Here is a 13237-nt window from a genome sequence, read left to right as displayed (position 1 = left end):
CCGGTTACCATAGGATAGATTGGGTTAAAATTAGATAGTTTCGATTAGGTTGAGCAAGTTAAAACTCAGATTGGGATTTGACTTGTTAGGTATTCTGAGCTCTACGTTAAATAGCAATCCTACGTGGTTAAAGTCAGGAGGGTCTGAGGTGAAACCCCCATTTAAAATATGCTACGTTAGGATAGGTTAGGTTAGACTGGATTGTTAGATTTCCTATACAAAAGAATGACTGATTCATTCAGGAGTCCCTTCGGCGAGATCGTTGGTATTCAATGCGTCCCGTTTGTAAACAGCGGTCAGAGGAGTACTGGCGGCTTCCTTAAATAACCCCAAATAGGTATGTTGTTGTTTTTTTTCTTAAGTCACTTTTTTGTAGTGAAAGTTCAACACATAACTTGTTGTATTGTGTATGCACCAAAATTACTTTCCATGAGATAGTGGACTTGTAAGAAAATGAAACCGCGGCGTCCGTTTGGTAAGGTTAGGACCGACAGCCAAGTAATGAACGGAAGGTAAATATGAGTATCATCTCTCTATCTGTCTATTGCCAGACGCCATAATCCCATAAGGGGTGGCCATTTGACTTTATTTGTTTTACGGGCAGAGGCACTAACCCTTATCCCACTTGTTGACGCATAGGGAGCATGTGTGGTTTGGTTATATGGTTACCACCCACCGTTGTATGGTTCCTTGGCTTACAGGAAACCATTTGGCTTGTCACTCAATGTAAAGCCACCTGTAAAGGATAGAAAAGCATTAAGAAGTGACTGGAAAGATGGGAGAAATAGGAAGAGAGGAGGGCAGGCACAGACAAAGAATGATAAAGGCTAAGGAAGAAGTAGACAGCACTACATCAAGTGAGTGGATGATAGTTGCCACCACCTACCACTAAAAGGAGCAGGAGTTTTCGTGGGGTGGAACTGGAGACACCTTTGTTAGAATCTCAGGCCGCTCCACCTTACTTTACCTTGGCTGCTATGAGTATCAGCTGGTATTATTGGGAGATGTCGGCGCAGTATCACAAACGAAAGGTTTGTCACATCTGGTGTCGTATGCACGGAGTGACTTTATGCAGGAAGTTACCGTTCCCTTCTCTATTTAGCCTAAATTAATCTGACCTAACCAAACCTAAACTAACCTAACCTAACCTTACCCTAGGTCAACCTAACCTAAATAAACATAATTAAGCTAACCTTAGTTCACGAAATGACTGATTTCACAATCTGCCTGTAACAAACATATGTATATTTCTTTATATTTATCTCTATATCGACCTATAGTTACCTATAGGTCGATAAGTCATCCAGCTATTTCCCTGACACATATATTTCATAAAATGTTGTTGATAAATGGCACAGTACTTGAGATAACATGCAGATACTTTCATTTAGCAACTAAAAAGGGCACTTGGCGCATGCGCACAGAGCGCAATGGTATCTTCCATCATAAGTCACTCCATGTGTGTGACACCAGCAAGTCATACTTTTGTATAAATTACATACCGTATACTCTTTGCCTTGAATGGTTGGTAAATATCCATTTTAATTACCGGTCCTTAGCTCAAGCTAGGACAAGCACTCTGTGCTCAGGTTGAATAGCCTGTTCAGGGGAGGCTTGATGACATGCAACAAGAACTGGCAAGAATGGCAAAGGCACTGGGGCAATATAGGACAAAGATGAAGCAGTTAATGGAGAAATTGCAGTACAGTGGTTAGCTCCACTTACACCTTTCCGACGTGGAATATAAATGGCATACTGGCTTGCTTTACAGACCTACACTCTTACATTACAATACATAAACCTGACTTGGTTGCCCTACTGGAGGTAGGATGTCTTGTGCCCCACCTGAAAGGTTATAATGATTTACAGCCTATTACACTGACAGCAAGTCTCATGGTTAATGAAAAATCTGTGACCTTCCATTCTGTGTGATTATTTTTGGCATTTGTGTCATTTTTTTTTTGTTTTTTTTTTTCCCCCACTAGGGGTAGGATTTGCGGTAAATTTTTACAAGTTGCCAATATACCCTCCCCAAGTTGTGCAGTGTATTTTTCTGGTAGTTTTTTGATGAGAGTGATTTTGACATTCATTTTTGTCGGAAATGCTTCATTTTGCCTCTTTTCTAATCATGACCTTTGACTGGATGAGGAGGTGAAATGAAGCATTTGCAACATAAAACAAAGTCAAAAACTGAAATGTCAAAGACCACCAGAAAAATATACTGCACAACCAGTTAACCTAACTTAACCTAACCCAGCAATACAGACCTAACCTAACCTAACCTAACCGACATAAAACGAAGTCAAAAATTACTCAAATCGCACAAAAAACCACCAGAATAATATACTGCACAACCGATTAACTAAACCAAACGGATCTAAACTAACCAAACCTAACCTTACCTAACCAAACCTAAATTGCTGCAGCGAAATGCTCATAGCTGTACCTTAGAGAGACGATGGTCCAGGTTGTGCAGTACATTTTTCTGGTGTATTTTCTTGTGATTTGAGTGATTTTTGCCTTCATTTTCTGTCAGAAATGCTTCATTTCACATCTTCATCCACTCTAAATTCATGATTGGAAAAGGGGCAGAATGAAGCATTTCCGAAAGAAGTTAAGGTCAAAATCACTCAAACCTCACAAAAAACTAGCAGAAAAAATATACTGTGTTATCTCAATAACTCAACGGCTTCCTTCGGTTCCAAGTGGAAATGCTTAATAACGCGTAAATAATCAATATTACACCCGGAGCTCAGATCATGTCCTTCTTCATTGGAAGGCACAGCAAGAAGGATCTGAATTTTCCATCCAGAAGGAATCAAAGACCACACTTCAGATTGATTGGTGGAATACCATCACATGACATAAAGTATGCCTATGAGTGGGCAAAACAGATCTAGCAGATGCAAGCCCAGTTAACAGAAGGAGAAACACATGTATGAATGCACGCATGTTTTACATGGACTGGCTGAGTCAAGATCCAAGGTATGTTTTTTTAGGGGAATTTTAATTAAATTCATTATCTCTCTAAATACAGTAATCCCCGTACTATCCGGACACCCCATTTACCGGACATTTTGGTCCTGGGATTTAATATTCCCAAAATTGCCCCAAAATCGCAAAAAATTTGAAAAAAAATCTGACTTTTTTTTTTTTTTTTTCCCCCGTAATTTGAACTCGGCACGGACCAGCTGTGTTTTGGTGCGTAGTTCCGCTGCCATCCGCTAGAGCACCCCTGCATCCTCCCCACTTACTGCCCATCTCTTGTTGTGAGTGCATGCCGATCATCATGGCCACCAACGTGCTCGCTTTTGTGGTGGTGCCCTACCTGCTGCAGGCTCTCCTGCTGCTCTCCTGCCTCTTGTTAGTGTGTGTGATGATGGCCCTGCTGCCTGAGAAGAGGAAGAGAGTGGTTTTGACTCTGGAGAAGAAGAGGGAGATATTGGACAAGGTGGATGCGGGATGTTCAACCTCACGCATCCTCCGTGAATTCAACCTGGCCCGATCTACTTTGATATCAAGAGATCCCACGACAAACTCATGCAATACCTTGCTGACTTCTCGTCGAAGAACAAACGCAACGTGGAGAGGAAGATGATGTTTACTCCCCGGGATGCTGAGGCCAACCGCACCACGTTGATTTGGTATCAACAACATGCTGCTGGTGTGCTGGTGTGTGGCACGGAGCTGAAAGCTGCTGCTGAGAAGTATGCAAGGCTTCACGACGTCCTAGACTTCAAGGCATCCGAGGGTTGGCTCTTCACATTCAAGTTATGACATGGCCTTACCAACCGTAATTCTCATGGCGAAGCTTTGGACGCCAATGAGGATGGAGTAGAGGAGTTTCGGCACAAGGTGAAGTGCTTGATTGACATGGAGGGCCTCACTCTCGGTCAAGTGTACAACGCTGATGAAGCTGGTTTATTGTATCGCTCTTTGCCAACGAACATTCTAGCCGAGGAGACGGAGAAGCGTGTACCTGGCCGCAAGCTCTCCAAGCAACAGATATCTTCTTTGTGTTGTGCCAATGCTAACGGCATGCACTGGCTCAAGCCCGTTATTGTTGGCCACGCAAAGCAGCCTCGATGTCTTTGTGGGGTGCTGGATGTCCTTCCTGTCATTTGGTACCATTCTTTGAAGGCTTGGTTCACTGCCCAGATCTTCAAAAACTGGTTCCACCGCCATTTTGTCGAGGAGGTCATCCGTTACCAGACGAACACACTGGGAATCCCGCGTGACCATGTAAAGGCCCTCCTTCTCTTGGATAATGCACCTGCTCACCCGTGCGACAAGGACTTGGTGGCTGAGGATGGCTGCATTAGGTGCATGTTTCTGCCACCTAATACGGCTGCTGTCATTCAACCAATGGACCAAGGAGTGATCATGGCAATGAAGAGGCTGTACTGAAGGAAGTTCCTGGACGAGGTGACGGTTGTTCTCGAGGATGAGGACAAGCGCAGGGAGGGACGGGACATGCAAGGCCAGTGGACTTTAGAAAACCTTCGCCGTTACAAAATCAAGTCTGCAGTCTATAACTGGGCCAGTGCATGGAAGGAAGTCCCTGTCAAGACACTAGAAAATGGTTGGTCTCGTCTGCTTCTCGGAACGGATGTGGAGCACGATATCCTAGGTTTTGACGTGGATGACTTCCATGCACGTGTATGTGTGTATGGTGACGATGTTGATGTGGACGAAGTGTGTGAGTGGTTGGATGACGATGAGGGCAATCCTGGGTATCAGACCATGTCTGATATTGAGATCACATCTTCAGTTGCAGGTGTCAGTACCCAGCTTGAAGATTCTGATGAGGACAGCGACGATGATGCGGACTCCTCTCAGCGTGACAATACTCCAGCCATCCCCAAGCTGAGCGCACTCCGGGAACACGTTCTCGACTAGGCTATCTGGAACACCCGGACTGCGACAGGGAGATGGGGACTTTTGGACTTGTGGAGGAAGTGCGCGCTTTCAGGCAGTGCATCATTAATCGCCAATATCGTCGTTCCTTGCGTCAATCAACCATTGACAGCTTTTTCAGACCCGTGACCCCCGCTGTGCCCAGCCCTGGCTCCACACCATTGCCTCCCCAAGACAGGCCTTCATCCTCCGAGCCACAGCCCAGCACATAAGGCACGGTGGAGTCACCACTGGATGTGAGTTTGTGTCTCTCTTCGGTCGTCTGCAGTGGGTAGTCCATCACTACGTCCCAGCGACGCACCCCTAGGTCACCTGCATCAGCTACTCTCAGACTCTGACAGTGAATAAACAGCAAGAACTCGCCACTAGACCACACGGAAATTTACAGTGTTGTGCAGTGAAAAAAGCAGTGCACAGTGTTAAGAAACTAGAATTCTGAGTTCAAAGACTTAAGTGCAGAGTGGAGCACTGATTTTATTAACGTACAATGGAGCGCAAATTTGACGAGAGTGTAGTGTTAAGAAAATTATATTATGAGTGCAAAGACTTAAGTGCAGAGTGCAACAATGAGTACAATGGAGCGCAAGTAAGACTGGAGTGTGCAGTGTTAAGAAAATGGAATTATGAGTGCAAATAACTAAGTTCAGTGCAAGACTTCATGTAGTGTACTGCAGGTGCTTCAGGTACTCCTTTTTACTGTCAGAGTCTGAGAGGAGGCAGGTTATTCATCGAGATGGCTAGGGACGTGTTGTAAGTACCCAGAATGTTTCATATTGTACTGTATTTTCCATACCGGGTACTTACCTCTAAAACCTCATTTCACTCTTTTATGTCCCATATTGATGTGAATAGGGTCTTAGGTGCTATGCATGGCCAGTTGGGAGGTGTTTTTCTGAGTTAGGCTAGGTTAGGGTCCGTAAATACCAGTCCAGGAGCCGGGAACTTGTTGTAAGTACCGGTACCCGGAATGTTTAATATTGTATATACCGGTACTCTCCTCTAAAACCTCATTCTCTGGTTCCTTTGCGTTAGGATAAATATATTTAGGTTGGCAGGTCAGGTGAAGAGGGATAATCGGGATATCATAGGTGAGCAATGTGTGAAGAATGATGAAGGAAGGGTAGTGGTGAACAGTGAGGATATTAAAGATGCATGGAGAGAGCATTATAACCGGTTGTTGAATGAGGAGTTTGACTGGGACAGGGAAGGTTTGGAGCCAGCAGATCCAGTGTCTGACCCTTGGCCTTTGATTGATACTGCTACTGTGAGTGAGGCAATAGGCAGGATGAGGATGGGGAAGGCAGCAGGTGTGTCTGGGTTGACTGCCGAAATGTTGAAGGCCTCAGGTGATACAGGGGTGAGTTTAGTCACTGACCTGAAAAATAGGATTATTTATGAGTGTGTTGTCCCAAATGATTGGCTGAAGAGTGTAATTGTAAATGTGTATAAAGGGAAGGGTGATGCCCTGGAAAGAGGAAATTATAGAGGTATAAAGCTTTTAGATCAGATAATGAAGGTAATGGAGAGAGTTTTAGAAGGTATGATTAGAGAAAGAGTGAATATTGATGAGATGCAGTTTGGGTTTATGCCAGGTAGGGGGACCACTGATGCCATATTCATTGTTCGACAGCTTCAGGAAAAATATATTGGCAGGAGAGGGGATCTTTATTTTGTTTTTGTTGATTTGGAAAAGGCCTTTGACAGAGTCCCTAGAGAGGTGGTGAAGTGGGCAATGAGAAAGCTTGGCTTGGAGGAGTGGCTGGTTAGGGTGGTTATGGCCATGTATGTGGGTGCTCACACCCAGGTGAGAGTGAATGGAGATTTGAGTGATGAGTTTTCCGTGAATGTTGGTGTGCATCAGGGGTCAGTCTTGAGTCCCATGTTGTTTATCATGGTACTTGAAGCCCTTTCACGTGACTTTAGAAACTGACTCCTGTGGGAGTTGTTGTATGTTGATAATTTGGTGTTGATTGCAGAGAATGAAAGGGAGGCGAAGGAAAGGTTTAGGAAGTGGAGAGATGGTATGGGGCAAAAGGAATTAAGGGTAAATGCAGATAAAACAAAAGGATATCTAGGGTTGGTGGCGGTACTGTCAAAGACGAGGGAGAGTGGCCATGTGCAGTTTGCCACAAGGGCGTGGGAAGTAATTCCATCTTGTGCGGTGTGTGTGATAAATGGGTGCATAAGAGATGTAGTGGTATCAGAGGTAGACTGCGAGATAATGCTGATTTTATGTGTACGGCGTGCCGGGGTGAGCAGGTGGAGATTGTCAGACGTGAAAGGATTGAACTTGCTGGTGAATCTCTTGAGTGTGTGGAAGAGTTTTGTTATTTGGGAGACATGTTGTGTGCTGGAGGTGGGGCTGGAGCTAGCTCTGTGGCTAGGGTGAGAAGTGGTTGGAAGTTCAGGGAGCTCTTGCCTCTCCTGACATTGAGAGGGCTCTTCCTATGTGCTAAGGGGTCTTTGTATGCAACATGTGTTAGGAGTATAATACTGTATGGCAGTGAGACCTGGGCAGTGAAGGAGGAAGATATTCGCCGGCTCAGACGTACAGAAATGACAATGATTAGGTGGATGTGCAGTGCGTCCCTATGTCCAAGGCCTGGAGGGGCTTGGTTTACAATGGAAGAGTTGAGAGGTAGGATGGGACTGGAGTGTATTGGTGTTGTGATGAGGAGAAGTAGATTGAGGTGGTTTGGACATGTGGAGAGGATGAGGGATGATAATTGGGTGAGAAGTGTTAATATTGGGGGTGGGGTTATGAGGGGTAGACCGAGAAAGACATGGGACGAGGTCATTAAGTGTGACCTTCGGGTTAAGGGACTGAACAGGGAGGCTGCAATGGATCGTGCAGTGTGGAGAGCCGCCATTAGGTGACCAAGGCCGACACATGCAAGCATGTTGGAGCCTTTAAAAACGAAACGAAAACGAAAACGAAACTTTTATGTCCCTTATTGGTGTGAATTGGGTCTTAAATAGGTGCAATGCATGTCCAGTAGGGAGTTGTATTGATGTTTTTCTGAGTCAGGTTAGGTTAGGGTCCAGAAGTACAAGTCCAGGAGGCTGGGGCCCACTATCTGGATGGGACCACTTTCCGGACATGCCTTTGGCTCTATTACATCGGATAATAGAGGGATTACTGTATCTAGGAGGAGTAGACTGTAGCACCAGTCGAGCAGGGCAGTACATGGCTCGTATCTCTGACTGGAGTAAAAATAATCTGGTTGTTTTTAATGCATCTAAGACTCAGTTCTTACACCTATCAACCTGACAAAATCTTCCACAGGTATACCCACTAATGTTTAATAATATTCAGCTTAATCCTGCATCATCCTTGAACATGCTTGGGGTTTCATTTACTCGGGACTTTTCTTGGAAAGATCATATTACATCTCTTGTAAAATCTGCTTACAAGAGATTAGGTGTGCTAAGCCGACTCTGCTCGTTCTTTACCCTTGCACAATTTTTAACTCTATACAGGGGTTTCATCTGCCCCTGTGTGGAGTACAACTCTCATGTGTGGGGAGGCTCCCCACATATGGCTCTTCTCAATAGGGTGGAGTCAAAGGCTTTTTGCTTCATTAACTCCCCTCCTCTTACTGACTCCCTTCAACCTCTGTCTCTTCGCCACGCTGTTGCATCTTTATCTCTTTTCTATCGCTACTTCAATGGTCACTGCTCCTCTGAACTGTCTGCATGCATTCCTCCACCTCTACGACAGGCGTGTAGCACCCGTCTAGCCGGAAACTCTGATCCCTTTTCTGTCCAACTCTCTAATGCACGAGTTAACCGTTACTCCCAGTCCTTCATTTATGCAACAGGTCAACTCTGGAACTGTGTCCCTCTGTCTGTATTTCCTGCTTCCTATGATCTCCAGTCTTTCAAACGCAGTGTGTCCAGGCATCTATAAATGATCAGATCTTGAATTTGACTCCCTCTTGTGTTTTGCTTTTCTCTTGGAGGGAACTGTTATTGCGGGCTCATGGCCTTGGGTTCCTTCTTCCTCGCATAAAAACAAAAAGAAATCTGAATGGGGTTAATGGGTTTTATTAGCATTCTAGGTAATATAGTACGGTACCCTCATGTCCAACACGATAATATTGTCACGCACTGGTCCCTTGCTGGACCAAAAACGTGTTGGACAAACAACAGAGTTTATGGGGAAAATGAATTATGTCAGCAACCCTAGGAAATGTCACCCTAAATACCTACCATATACCTATACATATATTGGTACTACAGTACCCTCGCATCCAACACGGTAATATTGTCATGCATGGGTCCCATGTTGGACCAAAAACGTGTTGGACAAACAACAGAGCTTATGGGGAAAAATGATTTATGTCAGCAACCCTAGGAAAAGTCACCCTAAATACCTACCATATATCAATACATATATTGGTACTACTGTAATTATAATAAATGGTACTGTACTATGAATGATAACTAACCTTTTAGGATGGCGTTGCTGGGCTTGATGGGAATGGAAGGTGATATCTGAGGCTGTAGGTAGTCCTGCTGGGTCCCTGGAGGATGGCTGGCAGCGTCACTAGCAGATAATGGCTGCTGCTTCTCCTCAACCTCCGTCATTAATCCTTTGAAGTTCCCCTCCCCTTTCTTCTGCCTCTTGATGAATTCTAGCTTGGTGACCTAAGGGAGGTGCTGCCGCTTCTTGGGGTTCTCAGAAGGCTTCCTAGGCATCATGAGCTGGGTAAAATGCAGTTGCAAGGGCAGAAAATGCAGCGAGAAAAAATCACCGTCCAATGTGAATTATGCGACTTAGTGGCGCTGTGGCGGGAGAAATTTAAACAAAACATCACGTGAGAGCAGAAGCGTTTTTAATTGGGCGACATCATGATCATGTCACGATAGTGGGCGGGGGAGGCTACTTGATTGGAAGATTTGATTGGCTGTCAGCGTCACAGGAATGTCCAGTATGACCGTGTTGGACCAGGGGTGATCATGCTAGAGGCGAACTCTGTGAACTTCGCCTACTTCTCGGAGCTCCGTCAGTGTTATGCTTATGCACCCATTTTATAATACTTAAATCGTACTAATTTATTGCTCTCCATGCTGGACGCGAATCATGCTGGACAAATGCATGTTGGACACGAGGGTACTGTACTGTAATTATAATACATGGTACTGTACTATGAATGATAACTAACCTTTTAGGATAGTGTTGGTGGGCATGCTGGGAATGGAAGGTAGTATCCGGGGCTGTAGGTAGACCTACTGGGTCCTCGGAGGATGGCTGCTGGCATCACTAGCGGGTAATGGCTGCTGCTCCTTGTCCACATCCATGGAAGGTCCTGCTTCTGCCTGTCCTAGCACTCTTCTCTCTTCCTCCTTTTGCTGGAAGATCTTGTCTTCGTTTTTTATTATGGTACTCACGCTGGCTTCGTTCATGTCGTAGGCCTTGGCGATGTTCAGAGTCCTCTCCCCTTTCTTTTTCCTCTCGATGGTTTCTAGCTTTGATGGCCTGAGGGAGGTGCCGCCGCTTCTTGGGGTTCTCAGAAGGCTTCCTAGGCATCGTGAGCAGGGTAAAATGCAGTAGCAAGGGCAGAGAATGCAGCGAGAAATAAGCACTGTCCAATGCAAATTATTCGACTGAGTGGCGCTGTGGAGGGAGAAATTTAAACAAAACATCACGTGAGCTGCAGCGTTTTTAATTGGGCGACATCGTGATCACGTCACATTAGCGGGCGGGGGAGGCTACTTGATCGGAAGTTTTGATTGACTGTCAGCCTCACTGGAATGTCCAGTATGACCGTGTTGGACCGGGGGTGATCTTGCTAGAGGCGAACTCTAACGGATTTCGCCCACTTCTCGGAGCTCCGTCTGTGTTATGCGAGCGCACCCGTGTTACAGTAATTAAATCGTATTAAATTGTACTAATATTTTGCTCTCCGTGCTGGACGCGAATCGTGCTGGACAAACACGTGTTGGACGCGAGGGTACTGTATATGTTTATGGTAGTAATATCCCTGAACTGCATATTGGGAATTTGTAAAATAATACCGGATTTATCCTATTTTGAATGATTTAGAGATTAATTTCCACCGCAAATGATCCCTAACCTCTGTAGGCCTATGAGATTGAAGTCAGATACGAAATAAAATCCTCAAAATCGATTGAAGTACGTACAGTAATCCCTCTAAGATCTGATGTAATAGAGCCAAAGGAATGTCCTGGACGTAGGAAAATGTCCTTAGACAGGTACTTATGGACCCCAATTACCCAACCTGACTTTGAAAGCCACCAAAATAACTCCCTACCAGACATGCACAGCACTTATTTAAGGCCCTAGTCACACAATTAAAGGACAGAAACCATGAAGTAAATGAAAAAGAACCAGAGAATCAGAAATAAGAAGTGAGTATGGATAATGTTTAGCAGTGTACAGGGTAGTTACGACACGTCTGTGGCCGTCGCTCTGACAGCGGTGAAGGTGCACTTGAAGTACGTACAGTAATCCAGTGTTGCTCTGCACTTAATCCTTTGCACTCTGAATTCTAATTTCTTAACACTGCACATTCTGTTCTTACTTGTGCTGCACTTGGAACATGCCAATGTTGCACTCAGCACTTAATCCTTTGCACTCTGAATTTTTATTTCTTAACACTGCACATTTTGTTCTTACTTTCACTGCACTTGAAACATGCCAGTGTTGCAATCTGCACTTATTCCTTTGCACTCTGAATTCTAATTTCTTAACACTGCACATTGTTTTCTTACTTGTGCCATGCCAGTTTCAACACGCCAGTGTTTCACTTTGCACTTAATCCTTTGGACTCTGAATTCTAATTTCTTAACACTGCACAACACTGTAAATTCCCATGTGGTCCAGTTGCGAGTTATTGCTGTTTATTCAGTCAGAGCCAGAGAATAGATGTTGTAGGTGGCCCAGGAGCGTGTCGCTGGGATGTGGTGATGGGCTACCCATTGCAGACAGACTCTGAAGAGAGCCGCAAACTCACATCCAGTGGAGACTCCATCATGGCCGATGTGCAGGGCTATGGCTCAGAGGTAGAACGCAGGTCTTGGTGAGACATTGGTGTGGAACCAGGGCTGGGTTCGGCGGGGGTCACGGGCCTGAAACAGGTGTCAATGGTTGATTGACGTAAGGAATGGCGATTCTGGTGATTGATGATGTGCTGTCTACATGCGTGCACTTCCTCCATAAGTCCCAGGGGTCCCATCTCCCTGTCGCAGTCCAGGTGTTCCAGGTAGTCTAGAACGAACTTGACGTGCTCCCGGGGTGCGCTCAGCTTGGGGATGGCTGCAGTAGTGACGTGCAGAGAGGAGTCCGCATCATCGTCGCTGTCCTCATCAGAATCGTCAAGCCTGCAACAGAAGATGCGATCTCGATATCAGACATGATCTGATACCCAGGATCACCCTTGTCGTCATCCAACCACTTACGCATTTCGTCCACATCCACCTTATTGCCAGCCGCACGAAGACATGCATGTTAGTCATCCATGTCAAAACCTAGAAAGTTGTGCACCACATCGGCTCCGAGAAGCAATTTCGACCTCAACTCGTGGTCCACCTATTGGCTCTAGGTTGTGGAACCAGTCATCACAAGCTTCACTGCAGAAACTGCTCCAGTCCACATTTGCATACAATCTTGTCTCTAAGTTTTTTTTTTTTTTTTTTTTTTTTTTTTTTTAAATGAAGAATGCCTCCAGGACTTATCTAATCATTGATTGATGAATAACAGAATCTGCCAGGGCTACAGTCGACTCTGCTCGAGAAAAGTACCCTTGAAGTTACTTTTACAGAAGCCATACTTGCTCCTTTTTTTTTTGTTATTGGTATAAGGTAAGTGCCATTCCACTGCCACACATGTGTTTCCTCCATATACCAGCACGGATTGCGGCAGTTTTTGCACTTCACTTCTGTGGGGAAAACCCTATGGCGATGGAAAAATTTAAGGCTTGCTTTGTTGTTAGGATAGGCTAACTGATTAACTTTGCAAAAATTGGGCAAATAGTCTTGACATAAGGCCATTTTGAAAATGGTCGCCTCTTTCTGACACGGTCGACAGATACAATGTAGCGTCAGGCCGAGTAAGGTGCTGAGCCCTCATTGGTTATTTTAAAACGCCCGCCACTTGAGGGCCAATCCCTGGTCACACGGACGATGTTGTTTCAGGTTGAGCAAAATAGTGAACCCTCAGTGGTTCTTTTTAAAGTGCCAGTCCCAGTCACCTGGCCTAGAGTAGTTCCAAGATAAGTTAGGTGGCAGCACCACCAGAGCTCATAATTTTTGTCCATCACAGGGATAAAGTCATGAAGAATTATTAACCCTACAA

Source organism: Coenobita brevimanus, chromosome 41 (genome assembly GCF_032717465.1).
Source record: "Coenobita brevimanus isolate Jiangsu-jjx chromosome 41, ASM3271746v2, whole genome shotgun sequence".
NCBI lineage: Eukaryota > Metazoa > Arthropoda > Malacostraca > Decapoda > Coenobitidae > Coenobita > Coenobita brevimanus.
This window is presented reverse-complemented; position numbering follows the sequence as displayed.